Below are 6,462 nucleotides of genomic sequence, written 5' to 3'. Positions count from 1 at the left end.
CAAAATCAACTGAGACAATTGGAATCAGAATGCATTATATTTTCATTCAGCCAGAGATAATTGTAAGAGAATTTCTTATTCACTTTAAAAAATAATCATACATTCAATTAAATAAAGGTCAACTATCATCAATAATGTATATGAAGTATTAAAAATAGGACATAAATACACGTGTTTTTATTTGAATTACATGCAGCTTGAGTATAGTTTAGAGTTGATTAATCTCTTGACTGCTTCTTTCACATCTTAGTTCCAAAGACTGTAGATGAGGGGATTTGGCATGGGGATCATGACTATAAATTATCTGTTGAAGATATTTTGTAGTTTTAGTTTTATCAACAGTACTAGGGAGAAATGTTCAACTGTTGAAATATCCATTTTGTAAGACAAATAATAATGTGATTGAATGTATGGAAGAAAATGAAATGAAAAAAAATTAAATAAAAAATAAAATAAAACAAAAAATGCAAAAAACAAAAACAAACAAACAAAACACAGTAGCTACTTTGATGAAGAGCCATGAGCTTGAAGAATTGGGCACATAATAGAGAAGGAGGATGATCTCAATGAAGATAGAGGTAGGAGTCAGGTGAGAGGAACAAATAGAGAAGATTTTAGAGATTCCACCTGGAAGGCAGCCTGATGATAGTGATGATTATGAAGACATAAGAGGTAGAATGATTAGGAGGCTGTAAGTCTTATTGACAACAGAGATGACTGGGACCAACAAGTAGAGTAATGTTTATGTCACTGGACTCTCATGTTGTGACTGCTTTTTGAGTCCTGGACACAGTGGCTTAAAACTCATGCCAGGTATGTTTGTGTGTATGCTAAAAATCCTGAGAGGAGGGACCAGCAGTTAGCATAATGGCCATGTCGCTAAACTTCCATATAGTCAACTGAGATTTTAGTCCTGGACCTTGTGGCTTAAACACACACCTGGTGTGTGTGGGACCATGCCCAAGACCCTGAGAAGATAATGGAGGAGAAGGGATTGCAGCGTGACCATCCCCTCTGGGGGGTGATTTCTCGCTTTCTGTCTCTCTGTCTCTCTCTCTCTCTGTCTGGTGAGCGCATGCGCCCTATAGCGAAAACCTCTCAAAAAAAAAAAATCCTGAGAGGAAAATGAAGGAGAAAGGATTGTAGCATAGCCATCACCCTGGGGAGGGAAGAGTGATTTCTTGTTTTCTGTCTCTCTGTCTCTCTCTCTCTCTTTCTCTCTTTCTGATGAGCACACATGCCCTATAGCAAAAGACCTCTCTAAAAAAGAAAATAGAAATGACTAAACAAATTATCTGACTGAGTTAGGGGTCAGAGCAGGATGGGGAGAAAAATGGAGGAGTACTCATAGCCAAAGTGATTAATGATGTCCATAGTTGGATAGTTACAAAAGAGTATATCAGTATCATGGAAAAATTATACCCCATAAATAAGTTCCAGCTACCAGAAGAGTACGGAGAAAAGGTTTACACATTGCCACAAACCAGTCCTAGTCCATCAATGCTGACATGAAATTTTCTGTAATCACGAATGTGCAGCCTAAGAAAAACTGTCATGCATCCTTTAAAAGAGATAGTTGTCTTCCATCATCAAGATTTCTAACCGTTTAGGTGTAAATGCACTGGTTTACAAAAATGACAGAGGGCTAAGGAAAAAGTACATGGGTGTATGAAGTTTGAGACTGATCTTTGTGACCACAATTAAGCCCAAATTTCCAACCAGAGTGACTGTGTAGATGGTCAAGGACATCAGTAAGAGAGAAACATGTAGGTGTGAGTAGTCTGAGAAGTCCAACAAGATGAATGTGTCCTAGAGCTTATTTCCCTCATCCAATACCATGATCTTTGACAAGGGGGAGAGAGGGAAGTATAGAAGGAAAGAAAAGAAATGAGGGAGGTAGGAAAATTGAGCAGCAGAAACTGAAAAGGTCTGGCGAGAAGAACTCAGATGAGGCTCAATGTAACCATAAACACAAGCATGATCACTTGGTGTTCATGTACATGCTGCCTCACTTTGGAGTTTTACTTAGTAACTTGCTATCTTTTTGGTTATAGAAAATAGCAACATCCTTCAGTGCTTTAGTTTGCTTATCTGGAAAATAAAAATATTTGAATCGATATTAATATTTTATATAAATCATATGTTAGTGAATGTGATACTTACAACAGTGAATGCTTCACAATAATAATACAATTGTAGGATAATAAAGGAGCCATGATTCAAATTAGAGATGTATTGAGCACATAATTATGTGACCATGAGAGAGAAGTCCTGGGTAAGAACAACAGTTTTAATATGTAAAGAAAAACATAATGTGGGGCCAGCAGGTGATGTAGTGGTTAAGGCACTGGACTCCCACATGGTTGACTGTGTTTAAGCCACCAAACTTGATGACTTGAAACTCAAACCTGGTGTGTGTGGTGCATGCCCAAATCCCAAGAGGAGAATGAGAAGGGATTTCATGATTGCCATCCCCCCTGTTGGGATGGGTGATTGCTAGCTTTGTCTTTTTGTCTTTTGGGAAAGTGTCCACACCTTATAGAAAAAATCTTTTTTATTTTTTTAAAAAAGAAAGGATACTGGAGGGACATTTACTGAACATCACATATATAGTTACATGTGTTGAAAAAAATGGATATCTTTCAATAGAGGAAGTTGGATTACTTTAAGCTATTCCATCAAAATTTCCCTCTTCTCCTCCAATGTTTCATAACATATCATCTCTCAATGTAATTTACCTATAAAACTTTTCTAACAAAAATTTTCTGGTCATTTGAAATATTATTTTTCTTCTATTCTGTTGTTCTTGCAATTATAATACCATGATTTTAAAAAAATGCCAACATATTTTGCTGTGTGTAAGTATGTTTGTGTATATTTTATTTTATTTTCCCCCAAATCATTAAATTTATGTTTCATCTAAAACCTTTATCATACTAACAGAGCATTTAGGGACAGAGTTTCAAATTTGGTACAATGATCCTAGAAACAAAGATTTTAATACTTTGCATATGAATTATCAGCTGAAGGAAATAGATATTAGATGCTCTAACTTGGCTCACACAGGATTTTTCCTTCTCAAAAAGTCTTCTGGACTTCACTCTAGCTCATAAAAGAAAATATAACTTTCACTGAAGCAACTCCCCCCAAATCAGTTTTGCCTGATGAACATTTTTCGCATTGATGTCTTTCTTGCTATTACTAATAAACTGTATGCATAATCCCTCCTAAAATTGAAATTTACTGAAAAATGTCTCTATTTTATTAAAGGTCTTGAGTGACTTATGAGTGAGGTAGTGAAGATTTTAAAAAGGCAGCAGCTAATATAATTTTTCCAGCTTTTAAAAAATTTTGGAGGGCATAGAGATGCCCTTGAGGAAGAGACAGACCTGAAAAGTAAGTATATTCCATGATCATATTTATTTTATGAATAACTGTTTGACCTTGGAGACAGGAACCTTGGGGAATTATGACTAAATTTGTTATAATGAGCTACAAAGTAATTAATTAGAAGATATTTTCTCTTTAATTTACAATGAAAGTTCTTACATGGCATTAATGTGCTGTCATTTATGTTTAAAAAAGTTTCTCTCTATGTAGAGGTTATATTTCTGGAAATGATAGAAATAATACCACTCTCAAATGTATTTAAATATACTGTGTATAATAAATATATTTTTTTAAAAATCTTTTCATTTTGATTTTGTCTACTTGTGTATGACAAATAAATATACATATATAGCTACATATTTATATTATACATATATAGTTACTCTTTAGTCTTATGGTTATATCTGAATATAAATTATTGTAGGTATTTTTAATTATGGGATTGAAGCTATAAAGATGTTTTATGTATCAAAACTGTGGTTATAAATCCAGCTGTGTTCTGAAGTACAGCTATATAGGTCATGGAACTTATGTTTAAAATTAGTCTATGTGACATTCACACCCATTTCTTGTGATTGTTCAACCGTTAGTCAATCAGTTTCAGTCATAGAATGCAGACATATGGTATAAGTTAAGTGGGGACATACAATATCTCTCCTTCATAGCCTGGCTTGCCTCACTCAGCAGTACATCTTCCATATTCTTCCACTTTCTGTCAAAAGCCAGGGTTCTGTTGTTTTTTATGGCTGAGTAGTATTCCGTAGAGTATATGTGCCACAGTTTTTCAATCCATTCCACCATACGGGGGCATTTGGGTTGGTTCCATGACTTAGCTATTGTGAATAGTGCCGCAATAAACATTGATGTGCAAACACTTTTCCAATGAAGAATTTTTCTGTCCTTTGGGTAGATACCGAGGAGTGGGATCTCTGGATCATATGGCAGATCTATTTGTAGATTTTTGAGGAATCTCCAAATTGTTCTCAACAGTGACTGGACCAATTTACATTCCCACCAGCAATGTAAAAGAGTTCCCCTTTCACCACACCCCCCGCCAACACTTATCATTTTTTGTTTTTTTTAAATCTTAGACATTATGACTGGGGTTAGGTGGTACCTCATTGTTGTTTTGACCTGCATTTCCCTTACGATGAGGGGTGATGAGCATTTTTTTCATATGCCTTTTGGCTACTTGTATGTCATCTTTAGAGAGTGTTTTTTTCAAATCCTTCTCCCATCTTTTAATAGGGTTAATCATCTTTTTTCCAAATAGTGTCTTGAGTTCCTTGTGTATTCTGGATATCAGTCCCTTATCTGATAAGTGGAAGTCCAATTTTTCCAGCACCACTTGTTGAAGAGGCTTTCATTTTCCCACTGGATTGACTGATACCCCTTGTCAAAGATCAGTTGACTGTATGTTTGGGCACTTATTTCTGGGGACTCTATTCTGTTCTATTGGTCCATGTGTCTGTTTCTGTGCCGGTACCATGCTGTTTTGATTACCACAGCTTTGTAATATATTTTTGGATCGGGGAGTGAGATGCCGCCCACTCTACTCTTCTGTGTAGAATTGCTTTGGCAATATGGGGTCTTTTATGATTCCAGAAAAATTTTAAGATGGCCTTTTCTAGATCTGTGAAGAATGTGTCTGATACTTTGATTGGCATTGCATTAAATAGATAGATTAATTTGGGTAGGATTGCCATTTTGATTATATTAACTCTTCCAATCCATGCGAAGGACATTTGGATAAGGGATACAGAGGTTGAGCATTGACGGGATGGGGAGGTGTGGTGTTATCTGCTGAAGATATTTTGATCAACGGGTGTGGGGAGAAATGTGCACATATCGAAATGGTCTCATTGTAAGCCAAACAATATGATTGAAAATATATACAAAAATATAAAATAAATAGAAAAAGGAAAAAGAAATTAGTCTATGTGATAATTGCATACACTAATCAAGTGGACACAAATCAATGAACAGAAGAAACTGATGTTTTATATAGTCCCAATAAAATGCTACCATAGGGGTCATGGAGCAGGAAGTCTTGAAACGTGTACAATTGTAAACAGATATTATCAGAAGTATTGAAAGTGAATGAACATTTTGAAATAGCTAATGTAGAAATATTTAACTATGTTAGTGACCTAAAAATAGACAGATAATTAGTGTTATTGTTCACTATTTTTTGCTATGCTTACTGTATTGGAAACTTATTATTATTTTGTAGATATAGCAAAATAAGAAGTTTATTGAAGGAGACAGAAAGAAAGAAAAATGGAGCTCCCAAGCAGGGAATGGTCCTGGAAAATGGTTGCTAGGAAGGAATTGGAGCAAAGCGGTTTTTTGTTTGTTTGTTTGTTTGTTTTTGTATGTGTGTGTTTTGTTTTTGTTTTTGTTTTGAGTTTTTTTTTTGTTTTTTTTTTGAGAGTTTTTTTTTTTTTTTTTCTATAGGGCACGTGCACTAGCTCACCAGAAAGACAGAGAGAGACAGAAAGGTAAAAATCACTCCCCAAGGGGGAGGGCCACACAGCAATCTCTTCTCCTCCATTCTCCTCTCATGATCTTGGGTATGCAAGCACACATGCCTGGCCTGAGTTTTAAGCCACTGAGTCCAGGACTTGCAGTGTGGTCAAAGGTGGGACTTGCACATGCATTCCTCTCATAGTGGGGAGGTGGACATGCTGGATGGATTAAATTTTTCTCCTAATTTTTGAGTGACTATGAAGATCAGGAGATTCTTTGCCTAGGGATTTGGGTCATGAATTTTTAGATCAAGATGTACATGCCTAAGGGAAAAGGAATATGGTGACTGGGAGAAGAATGGAGTTTTCAGAAGCCACACAACAGAGGGTATCCTCCTCCATTTACCTAGGTCCAATTCCTGTCTCAATCCTCCCTCTGAAGAAGTACCCTTAACTGCCTTTAGGGAAAAGAGCCAGGTATGTTCTGAGTGCTTCCTGCTTAGATGGGATGATGATGATGGGAGGATGGCAGTAGGGAGTTTTTCAGAAGTCTCTAGGGAGGGAGTAGGCCCTGCACCAGCCCAGCTGGGCCCGGCTGCGGGGC

Source organism: Tupaia chinensis, unplaced genomic scaffold (genome assembly GCF_000334495.1).
Source record: "Tupaia chinensis unplaced genomic scaffold, TupChi_1.0 Scaffold144404_1, whole genome shotgun sequence".
Taxonomy (NCBI): domain Eukaryota; kingdom Metazoa; phylum Chordata; class Mammalia; order Scandentia; family Tupaiidae; genus Tupaia; species Tupaia belangeri.
Note: the sequence above shows the minus strand (reverse complement) of the source record.